A 12,819-nucleotide genomic window follows, 5' to 3' on the forward strand; every position below is an offset into this window, starting at 1 on the left:
AAAGAGGGGAGAAAATCGGGTGTTCCATTTACTGCACCACTTGCCTATTATAATTAGCTGTAAATGAGCTGATATCTGTACTTTGAAATGTATTTCACATATGCCTTGGTAACATTATACAAATAAGAAAAGCCGAAGAGAATGAAAGGATATGAAACTCACCCAGAAATGGCCTTGCAAAATGTCACCCCAATTAAAAAAGCAAAAGCCAGTTGCCATTTTTAAACTGGTTAGTTGTATTTACTTTGAGAATACCTTGGTTATATTTATATTCTACTTGATTTAATTTAGGATGCTGCAAGTTCCCACTGGACTGTCATCATTATGAATGACATTGTTGAGAAGTCTGATTAAAAAAGATCTGCTCAGGCTAAAACCCATGTTACCTCAGATATGTTTAAAATAATCATGGGGAAAAAAAAGAAAAAAGAAAGACCTAGTCCCAGCACAATCATTCAAGGCCTATTGTCTCATGTGGCCTTTCTTATTGAGGGATAAAATAATGTTTTTAAAAAACAGTGGAAGAATGAGAGCAGCCCTGGGGGGAAGGATTTGGGGATGACGGTTGATGAAAATCTCAATTTGAGCAGGCAGTGTCAGAAAGCCTATGGATCCTGGGCTGCACCAAAAGCAGCATGACCAGCAGGTTAAAGGAGGTGATTCTACCCCTCTACTCTGCTCTGTGAGACCCCACCTGGAGTACTGGGTACAGTTGTGGTGTCCAGAGCATAAGAAGGACATGAAATAGTTGGAGCGAGTCCAGAGGAGACCACAAAGTTGGTAAGAGGACTGGAGACATGACTGGGAAGAGATGAAAAATATCACAGAAGAAAAACTTGTTGCTAACATTGCGTGATATATAATATGTGAACATATGTGGTATATGTATGTTCATCTATGCATATAAATGCAAGTATATGTGTACGTATACCTATCTATATCTATATCTAGAAATCCAAGACTCAAAAAGAGGAACGTATTTCGTGAGTCATTTAAGGCCAACAGTCCTGAGGTCCTCAGTTTTTAATAAAGGACAAGATCACGACAAGAATCTGTGGCAAAATACTCACAGGAGTGTTTGAGAAGCTAGAATTAATCTGTGACAAAAAATAATATTTCTGCAGGTAGCAACTGAAGGTGCATTTTTTTCTCATGGGGACTACATGAGGTGACACTATGGCTGCTAAGGGAAGTACAGAATGTTAGAGGAAAAGAGAGTGACAGAAAGTCCTGGTCAACAAAAATAATGTATAGATATGCAGTGAAAACCAATGTAAGCAATAATAATACTTGATATTTGAAATTATAAGATGTAAGATATAAGAAATGCTAAGTTGAAATGGATTATGTTACTTTGCAAGAGTGCATATGCCAGCAGAGTGTGCACAGACAAAGCATGGACAAAGAAAATGACAACAACATCACCAGCTCTGAAAAATTCCCTCTGACCAATGGACACTGCTGCAGAAGATGAATGGAATATTAGATTGAAATCAAATGGAATGTCTATGAATTTTAAGTTGGACACTGGTAGACAAGCTGGTGTGAAGCAGAAACACAGATATTCTCATGGACATAACGGCTACAGACAGTGGGGAACTGGAAATGTTGGGGCTTACAGTGGGAAACATATCTCTGCTAAGAGAGTGTGTGAACTAAATGTATAAGCAAATGCTAAATTAATAAAAAAAAGGACCTGCAGATGTGCCAAAGATGAGGGGATCTATTTTTGACTTTAAACTCCAATGTAATAAAGAAACTATGGTTATTACAGTGAAAAAAAAATACTAAATATATTTGATAAGAACTTGAGGGGATCTTTCAGAGGACAGGCAAGGAGGAAAAAACCTCCAGACTAAATCTGAATAAACCCTTTATCCTCCATCTAACACTTCCAAATCAGTTTTTTCTCTCATCCTAGACCAAAAGGCAAAAGCTCAATTGTTGCTTTGTGAAGTTGTTGCTACTGAATCACAGGGTAAGTGAAGTGTCCCTCAGAGTGGGTGCAATTTCTGGTCATTGCAGGGGAAAAGAGAACCTGTGGATATTTATTGGTGTATTAAATAAGGATGTGGGAGCTGAAGTCAGCTACTCAGAGAGAGGGCTTTGGAAACATGGACTTTGTCAAAGACACCGTGATGTGCCAGTGCTGTCCAGCCTTTGTGAAAAAGTGTTTGCTCTCCCCACATTGCACCTTCCTGAGGAGCTGCTGACTGTACTAGATCATTACAAGTGCCTACAGGTTCAAGTTATGTTCCTGGGGAGAGTTCAGCAAAACCCTCACCATCCTGCACCCAAGTTTTCCCTTGTCTTGGTTGAGAAATTTGTCTCCATTTTCTCAAGCATTTCATCCTATCTCTACCTTGTTTACGATACTACCTCTCTTACAGTACTGATGAGTTGATTCTTTTTCTCTTTCTGTCTACTATTCAAAAAATTATCTAATGAAAAGGTAATTAATGTAAGAATACTTTGGAGCTGTGCTACTCTTCAAGCTTTGGGAGGCTGTGGGTGCTCCTGGTTCATGCTGCAGTCTGGGTTACAGACCTGTCCCAACTCCACAGTGCTCTTGGCTTGTCTCAGGACAGAGGTCTGTGTGGCTCTCCAAAGATTATAGAGAAGTCTTATCTCATCAGGAATTTGTTTTTCCATCCATGTGTTCACCCCTTCAGGATTGGTGATGGGCTGCACTAGCTCTTGGTGATAAATCTGCAGAAAATCAATAATATTAACTGAAAATTCACCCTGCCCCTAAATCAGCATCACAAGTGCCCTGCATGGCTTTAGGAATGAAATGACAGACTGGTGTGAAAAGCAGTAGCAGCAACATCAGGCAGTATGCAGATGGCAATAACAAACACTCAGTTACAGGATGCTGAAGATCCTGTTGCTTTCTGAGTCCAGCATAAGGAAGATGATTTTTTTCCCTGAAACACAAATGGTGATGAGCATCCATTGGAGAGGACACTGGACTAGATGACCTTTAAAGATTCTTTCCAGCCCAAACTTTTCTTTGATTCTATGATCCCTCCTGTGTGATGCCCAGCTGACTTGCCATGTGTTCATATTCCATCAGTCTCACAAATTTTGTCTTGACTGTCTCAGAAGGTTTTATCTCATAACCTATAAAAGTGAAAAGTCCTTTAACATTCAATATACTCAGATTAGTTTAATTAGAAATTAGGGAAAAAAGGGGTTTGAGGCAAACTAAAGAGGCAGAGACATTTCAGTGGAATGATCCTAAAGTTGTGACATCTTTGATTACTTCTGGAGACAGGCAGTAGTTGAACTTGAAAAGGTAGAGTCACTGCATCCTTGCAATACCCTTCAGAGAGATGCTACCATGCAAGCCCCACTGCAGGCCAAACATGGGGGCCAGAGGGATCACAGTTTTTATGATTCAAGCTCATTTTCCTGCTTTTTGTTAGCATTCAAATGCCAAGCGCTAATGTGTGTAAAAATTCTCAATATTTTTCTGTTTTTCTAGGGAAAAGGATGGGTGTGAAAAGAAATGGTCTGGTACTGACATGAGTCATAGTGAGGTAAAAGACAGCCAGACAGCAAGAAGTGGCTTCAGGGGCTGGAGACTACCTATGAAAGCCTCCCAGGGAGCTAACTGAGATTTTATGATGCTGACTGAGAATCAGAGACAAGCAGGAGTCACCATGCAGGGATGGAGGAAGGTGGAAAGAAGCCTGTAGAACCATGATATATGGTGTCCTTTCAGGCTGTTAGATGAGAGAGAACAGTGCTGTTTCAGACACAAGGCTGGGCTCATAGGGTAATAGCTTGCTATAGTCAGACTGCAGCACAGGATTATTATGGCTTTGGAAAAGAGCTATTAACTATTGTTAAGGTGATTGATCACTTTTATCATTTTGGTTATGGAAGGAGTTTTACAATCAGAGCTAATCATGGGGCATTGCAGTGCCCCTGTCTGCCTAAATGCTGAAATCCAGAGATGGATGGTGAGATGATTACAAAAATTGCCAGACTGTCATTTCCATATTGAACGTGGACTGGGCAAAAATCATAACACGTGTATTGCTGAGACACCACACGTAGGGAAAACACTTAGGAAGCTTGCTTGCAGCTGCCTCCAGAAAGAGAAACAAACAAGCTTGCTAACTGTTCTGTTTAACTTCTCCAACACACAAAGTTTCTACAGTTTTAAGGTTGTGCTGCTAGGCAACTCCCATGGTGTCTGGATGTTTGGGTTCTTTGGCCCAGACTTCTGCTACTGCCTGTAAGATTCACTGAGGTTTCATCAGGGAAAGCTCAGAGAAAGATTTCCCTGTACCTGTGTTTGAAGTAAGAGGTAATAAAAACACACCTCACATGCAGAGGAATGGAACCATGATAAGTGTTGCATGGGCAAAGAGATGCTTTCAGTTGTCTCCAGAGCAGCAAGATGCTTTCCAAGAATACAGACTTCCATCTTACTTCCTTGCATGGTGTTGTTATGGCCTTTTAAAAAGGTTTCATCTGACTATCTGATGAAAAAAGAAAAATCCATGTTAGTTAAAAATCGAACAGGTTTTCAGAAAACTAGTTGGATCAGACATTTAAGTTGCAGGCATGGAAATCTGATCAGAAACAAAAGAACTAATCCATGACACACTCTGCAGAAACACATGGCTGATCCTACATTAAGATTTGAGATGCCCAGGACATATCAAATTAATTCACATCTATACCTTGGTGTTCTCACTAGCGGTGGATAAGAGTAAGAAATGTAACAGTTGCACACACTCTCAGCATCAGGAAGGTGGCATGAAGGAAGAAGCTCTTTCTGTGCTTGTTCAAGGCTCACTTTCTCTTCTTGGGAACACCATGAAGATCTGCCTACAAAAATAATGGCTCTTCACCATAAGCAATGTAATGGTTGGCTCCCAGTAGGAACTTCATGTTCACCTTAACTTTGCAGAATTTTTGTTTTGAATAGTAAACACAATAGAAATAAGAGGCGAGAGACTGCATCAGAACTGGACAGAATGGGAAAATACCAATGACACAGGCATGGCAAATGAGGCTTTGATTGATTAGTACAAATAATAAATGGTGCAATTAGAATTCTGCAACTAAGCAATGTATTATGGTGTGCAATATTAATAACATGCCAAAATAGCAGTGCATGTATTCACCGGGGTGGTCTCTTGAAATGCTGTTTTCTACAATGACTGACTGCTACAGGAAGAAAGACATCTCCCAGTGCAGCTAGTCTGCATCACAGACCTCATGCAAAGAAACCTTTACCTGTCACTGCTATGCTTGTTTAGACTCTATTAAATAGAGACCTCTGACAGATCCTACCTCACATCTTTCCTAGTATTCCATTTTCTTGCTAGGAAAACAGGCTATTCTGTTCCTAAACTCCAATATTTGCAGGATGTGTTTTTCTGTATAACAGACCTAGTTCTGCCTTAAAAATGCCACCATCATAATCCATAAATGGGAACGTGAGTAAAAATGTAAGCATTGTGTGGTCTTCCTGGAGCAGTGGGCTCCAGCTCAAGTCCATGTACATGAAGTGCCCCAAAAACATTTATGTGGGTTCTCTTGGTGCTCCTTTGACATGGGCAACCACCAACCAGAATTTAACCCATCAATTCATGGGTCATAACACATTCATCTTTCAGTGATGTAAAAAAAGTCTTGATCATAAATGTTATACCAGTGGATAGAGTGATATGTATGTAAGATGAATTTGGGGTTATTTTCTATGACTAAACATATCTGCCTTGGGAGAAGATAATTTTACAGGGAATGGAGAGACAGAGTCAGCTGGTGTGCCCAGATTACAGACTGCTTCCCGAGCAGAAAGGAAAACCAACTCTAAAGTCTGTGAATGTGCGTGCTAGTTAGATTAGATTTGTACTGATAGCTTTTGTTTCCGTTCCCTTCTCTCTTGCCTGGTTTAATATGCAAGGCTATATATGGAGAAAATGTGTCTCTGTGCTGGCATAGCAAAGATAACCTTGAAGAGTATAAATGAATGTACGTATTGATGGAGCAATTTGTGTTTTTATTGATTTCTCGCTGTGTCTCGCTGAATTTCTAGTATGTAGCATAGGCTGTAACTATTTTGTTATGAAGAATGCTACAGAATGCATTTTCCCACACCAATTCTTAAGGGATATGGGCAATTTATACATGAAAATATGAAAGAAAGCATACAGTATATATTGATTATTATTATTCATTACTATAAGTAGGGTTTAGGGCTGCAGCTAGAGATACTTGAGATCAAAATAGGGTGACATACTTTCTGTATAGGAAGGCTGAGCTTCTGACATACCAGGATTTTAAGCCTAAAATACATAGCTTCTGCCAGTGTAGAAAAAGTTGAAGGTGAAATGGTCACACAGTGACATATTGAGAAGATAGGATATTTTTTTAGGTTGATGATCTCAAGATGATGAACGATGTCAAAATTCAGATAGGTGGCTCTTAAAAAAAAGTCTGGGCTGGCTCTCCTCTGTGCTGGGAACTGGGTTGCACTGTAGGATTTTTTTCCAAGCAGGTGAAGATGAGGATGTTTTCCTGAGGCAGGAACCCCTGTAGGCCCTGATTCTGCATGTTTCTGGATCTGTGTTCCTTTCTTGAAACCAGTTATCTTTGGTTATCTACACAGGAGTCTGTAAATTAGGGATCTAGTCTGCATTGGTCATACAGTGATTAGCAGCTGAAGACTGCAAATGTCTGTGTGTGCTTCTTGATTGGATTTTCTTCCACTGATCCGTGTTTTGCAATTCCTGCTCCTGCCACGCACTCTACCTTCCCTGAGTACAGAAGCAAAGCAGAGAAATGAGTTGAGTATTAGTTCTTTGCAGCCTTATGGGCTTTGAGAGTGGGCACTGCTAAGGCAACTCTATTCCAAATTTGAACCATGTCTCCCTGCAGCTCAAGGAGTAGGAACCCTTCTTGTCTGGTGGCTCATGAACAAGTCCATCCTGCTCTACAAATGAATGGTATCTGAGACACCAGGCTAGGAAGAGAGCACCTCAGCATTGGTCCAGTCCACTATTTGCTCTCTGAAAGTACCAGAAGTGGAAGCCCAAGGAACACAAATAAGAGTGCACATGTAGCACGAGCCTTCTTCTTAGATACTGAACGACTTTCTAAGCTAGAGGTTGCTTCTGAACCTATGTTTAGTAGGCAGCAGTAGCACCTCTGTCCATGAATGTATCTGATCTCTTCTGAGCTCATTTTTACTTGGCTTTTGTAACATCCTCTGGCATTAAATAGCACAATTTAATTAGACTTTCTTTTGTAGATCTGGGCCTCTTGGTTGTAAATGAGCTTAGATGGCAATTAAGAAGGCTTTTAACATGGAGAAGGGAAGTCATGAAGCTGCTCAGACAGATTGGATGTGTGAGGGTGAACACTGAAATGTTGTGCAATGCCAAAGGCCTGAGCAACTAAAGGTTGACTGCCAAAATGGAATAGCAGTAATTTCCCAGTTCTTTCAGGATTTGCACTTAGAAGAAATGGAGAGATTAATTATGTGACAATATGAGAGTGTCAGAACAATGATTTATTGCATGATGTACATTATCAATGAAGTTTTGGGTCATCATGCAGGTAACTGTTATGAGGATTGCCTATAAATGAAGATGTTTCTACCATATTACCTTTCCATTCATCTCCTTACTAAGGCTTGAACTGAATAATCTTCCAAATTTGTGTATATCATGGGTTTGTACCACGGTAAAATATGTTTCTATTTATTCTCAGCCCTTTGGCATTGTTTCTTTCTATATACTATGTTCCTAAGACAACTACAGAGCCTTATTTTTGAAGAGTGACAATCTAAACCTAGGCCAGCTTTTAATTAATGTATTAACAGAGAAACACACAGATTTAACCACAATGACTTAGAGTGGTTTTTAGGCATAGGTGAGCTGTAGGTATGTCAAGATAGCTCATCAAGGGGATCACCAGTGGACAAAACTGGTGATCCTTACTGTAACCTGATGAGCAAAACATGCTTGCACATCCTTGCAGGAGAGCTGCTAACCTCCCCTGAGTAAGGGCCAAGGGGGGCTCCTGCTTAGGCCTGGCACTTCTCTTGTCAGCTTGTTTTGTTAAAACAACCTGTTTTTAACATGGTTTTGTTAAAACAACCTGTCAGTGTCTAAAAACTGTTCATTTTCTTGACTGCTTTTCTCCTGGCTTAGTGTCTTGCGGGGGTGGCATCAGTCTCACAGAGGGAGGGTCTCCACTTGGTGACAGAGACTGGGGAGGACCCAGGGGCTGGCTACCCTTGCTCTGCCTCTGGCTGTGCCACAGATCCCAGCTCTCTGAGCACTTGTACTTGGAGCACTTTAGAAAGGCAGATTCCACTTCACAGCACTCATGTGGAGAAAAACTGGAGAGAGGTGAATGGGCCCACAGCAAATCTGATTATGTGGAAAAACCTGATTTTCATTATTCTGTTTTGGGAAAGAGCTCATGGATCTCAATCCAAAGGAGAGGCAGGGAGAGAGTCAGTCACCCTTCTGACAGAGAAGGGTGTCACAGAAGACAGCCTGTCACCCTTCTGACGGGCTTCTGGGCTGGTCTAAATGCTTCCTCCTCTCCATCCACACTGCCTCAGCTGGAATGGACTCCAGAGCCCTCTTGTATTTGCTCATGGGCTCTGCCAGGCTGGCATCCAAAGATATCTTCTTTCAGGTGTCTCTGTGTGGAGTGCTGGAGCCAGCCTTGGAGCCAACCCTGTCCTGAAGCTCTGAAACCTGGAAACTTTCTGATAAACTGCTGCCCTAAATTCAAATCCATCTTGGAGACATCACATCTTCATTAATACTCCTACTGAAGGGAGCAGAGAGTTGATGCTAAGGAGCTTGGGACAGCAAATTCCCACAGAGTAGGACTGCTGTTTTAATGAGAGCTGTGCACAGAGTCCTGTTTCTGTGGGAAATTCTAGTGGGAATTTCATTCTGTGGAAGACACAGAAAAAAAATCCTGTGGAGAAAGATAGCTGAATGTTCTAATTGGCAAGAATTACATTCACAATTTTATTTTTGATTTAAAATTTCTGAACTAAATAACTTGAGGATGGAATCAAGTTAATCTAGATCAAATATGTTGCAACAGATGTTATAATTTTTGAAAATGTTTTACTAACTCAAGCAAAATGTTATAGAAAATCTTCCTGCAAGACATTTCAGTATTGAGTTGGGGAATTTTTCTAGTTGAAACACATTCTGACAGAATACTTTAAGCACACTCTGTGTGTGTTTTGAATGCTCTCTTTAAGGGGTTTTAATGCACTTTTATAATTTCAAAGAAAAGGAAAAAAGAATAATAAAGATAAAACAAACTCCTTCTGGGATTGAGAATGTTTAGCAATAATGGGCAACACAAACCCAGAACGCATTTTTAAAATGGCCAGTACGCTCTTATTGTTTCACTCTGAGAAGTAATTGCTTCTGAAAACTACCACCCTTCTTTTATAGAATGCTCAGACGACACAGTGCTTTCATTAATTTATGCTGGCAACATTTTAAGACACCCCTCCAGAAGTACACAGGATGGGGAAATTTCCTGGGAATGTTTCACATCTCATGGATCACTGGTACCATTTGCTTGCAACCATAGAAGAGAGTTTCCTGTTTTCATATATTTCTCTTTAGGAGTAGAGCGGTTGGTAACAAAAAGGCTCTCAAAATACATCAGTGTTGCCAAGGCAGAAATATGAAGCAGCAATTTGAGGATCTTGAGGGCACTATGCAGACTATTAAACTAATGGAACAGCTGTTGCTGACAGAGGGGCATGGTTTTCAGGGCTTTGGGAAACTCTTGTTAGGCTTGGTAGATTTGTTGCAGATGTTGGAAATTCAGACATGAACTGTTCAGCAACTAAAGTATCTATTAAAAAAAAAACAAAACAACCCTGAATATTCAGGGGGGATGTATTGACCAACAGGATGATTCCAAATGCCATTTAATAGTCACTCAAAAAGTGACGCCCCCTCCTGCCAGATCACCAGCTCATCCATTCAGGGCTGATGGTTATTACCTCTATATCAGAGTCTTCTTTGCTAAGAACTTGCACCAGTTCCTTGAAAAGGCAGAGTAGAGACCATTGTTTCTCATTGGGAGTTTCATGTCCCCCAGAGCGTGAAATGAAGTCAGAGGGCAATACTCTGTGGCTGGGGGAGGGCAACATGAGAAATGGGAGGTCTGAGCCCCATTCAGCTTGAACCAACACAGCAAGAGTGTCCCGTGAGGCCACTGGGGATGAGCTGCTCTGCGTCTGACCATGGTACAGAACACCCACTGCTGGCTGAACTGAGCTGCTCATTCTTGTGGTGTGGTTTAGGCAGGTTCAGAGACGAGTGGGCAGGACATCTTTGGGTTGTAGGGACAAGAGTGACCGGTTTTTGGTGGTTCATTGATTCTTACAGAGGGGGCCAATGTGTGCCAAGCTGGAGGTTCATCAGAGCTCCCCCAAGGATGACGTTGCACCAGGCTAGCTGGATACTTGGTGGGTGTCTTTGGATTTTAGGAGACTCACAGTATTTAAGAACATATATTGTAAAAATGACAGTTTTGGATTGGTTTGGGAAAACCAAGATCTCAAAGCTTCTTTTTGATCATCAGTGTTCCAAGGCAAGTGCAAAATTGAACAAAGTAATGTGAAGAAGTTTGTGACTTGAGTTCATAGTATCTTCCATAATCTCCCTCCGAGAGTGGTCCATCTTTTCTTGTCCTGAGGACTTTTCTGTGCTTGTACCTGACAGTGGTAACACAGTACCTGGTGCTGGGACTTACTTAACAGTTTTGTGATTTGGACAGAGATAACCAGAACAGCATCAGAAAACTGCATAAAATTTTCACTTTTTTCTACATAGGTTTCTAACAAAAGATCTGCTCCGAGGTTATTGTTTTTTAAGTACCTCCTGGATGACTGCTGGTTTAGAATCCCATCAGTTTGGATCTATCTTGTACAAATCCATAGAATAAACAGCAGTTTGCTGTTTCCCAGACTGGGAAGGAAGCTCCTGAGACACAAGTCTGATTTTTGCTGTAAATGCTTAGTACCCCCCCTACTGAACTTAAAGGAAATTTCTGGAATCATTGGACTTTTTTACTTTTTTTTTTTTAATGATAATATAGCATTAAAAAAAAATGCATCCAAATCCAAGTGAAAATGAGTGTAGATAACTCAGAAAATTAAGAACTGAAAGGCTGTACTTATATTGATTCTGGGTTTTTTTCCTAATAATTATATGGTAACAAAATGCTAAACTAATGGTACCAAATACAAAAGAAAGAGAAAAAAAAATCAATACTTATTATATTCAGACTCAGAATGGTCAAACAGCTATGACCACTTTTTGACACATTTGCCAATATTTCCTTCTGGCCTCCTGTTAGCAGCTGTCTGGTGAAACCTGATGAAAGGACACAAAGGGATAAATCCATCCAGGATATAACTTGAGAGGAATGACTCTGGGGACATGCTCAGTCCATTATGGAGCAGGGAATGCCAGCTGATTGGCATGTCTCCAACAGTAAAAGATTGTATCCAAAGATGGAGAAAATACATTTTGCACATGTTGTTTTTCCTCCAAAATATATGCAGAGCAATGCACATTGTGTTTTCAAGAATATGATTATCTTTAAAAGATAATTTTCTTGGATATGTTTTTTTATTCTTCTTGGTTTTGCATTTGTAAGTTGAGGGAGACTCCCCTCGGTAGAGACATTTTTGTTTGTCTGTTCTAAGAAGCCTTTCTTGTTTATGATGAGAGGGATGGAGTCTTTAGGTGTTCAATTAGCATAAAGTAAAATGTAAAATCTGGTCACTACAAAGAATCAAGACAATTTCCTCAGGCTTCACCTTGCCTAGAGAAACAACTTAGAAATTCCAGAAGAGATATTGGTGACAGGGCTAAGATCAAACCTAGAAGATATCTTCTTACTCAAATAAAATAATTTGTTTTCAAGTGAACCCCCAAAGGTTTCTGAACTTTACTTATTTTAAAACTGTCTCCCTGGAAGATCAGTGAGCCAGAGTAGGAGCCACCCTCTTGCTCTCTGCTTGCTCTGTGGCTTGTTCAGAGGGGTCCAGGTTATGACCAAGCCACTGAAAGCACTGAAGTGCTAAAGAGATGAAAAGAAATGCCATGTGCCTTGCTCAAACTTGAGCTTTGGTCTAATAAAAAAATATAAAAAAATTAGTCCTTCCAAATGACAGCTATGGGCTTAGAGGGACTGACAAACTGAAGCTTGCCAAAAGTGAGATAGAATTGCCAAGAAGGGAAAGGTTGCTATGTGTGGGACGATATGTCTTCACACCTTTGGAAGAAACTGAGGAATCTGAAGTCAGGATGCATAGACAGACAGTTGTTCTGATTTTTGGGCATGTTTTGAGACCGTACTTTACACAGAATGATGCCCTGTATCCTACACTTCAGAGCGACAGAGAAATAGGAATGTTACAAATGGCCACAATGCCACCACCTTCCTTTTCACACAGTTTTCCTCAAGAGGTATCTGGTACATAGTGTTACTGATAATGTAGCCAGCTGTCCAAGATTCACTTGTACCAAGGTACTGTGTAGTTTTATGTCTCTGAGAACTGGGAATGTCACAGGAAAATGTCTTCGGCAAGCAGAGTCCAAGTTTATTTTGAATCCTACTTCTATAATTTTCATAAATATTACCCCTTGTCCTATTGCAATAGACCCTGCTGAAAAGTTTGTCCCCATCTTTCTTGTAAGCCCCCTTTAAGCCCCCTGAAGGCTGCAATGAGGTCTCCCTGAAGCCTTCTTTTCTCCATGCTTAACAGCACATTGCCAGGTCACC

Source organism: Motacilla alba, chromosome 4 (assembly GCF_015832195.1).
Source record: "Motacilla alba alba isolate MOTALB_02 chromosome 4, Motacilla_alba_V1.0_pri, whole genome shotgun sequence".
NCBI lineage: Eukaryota > Metazoa > Chordata > Aves > Passeriformes > Motacillidae > Motacilla > Motacilla alba.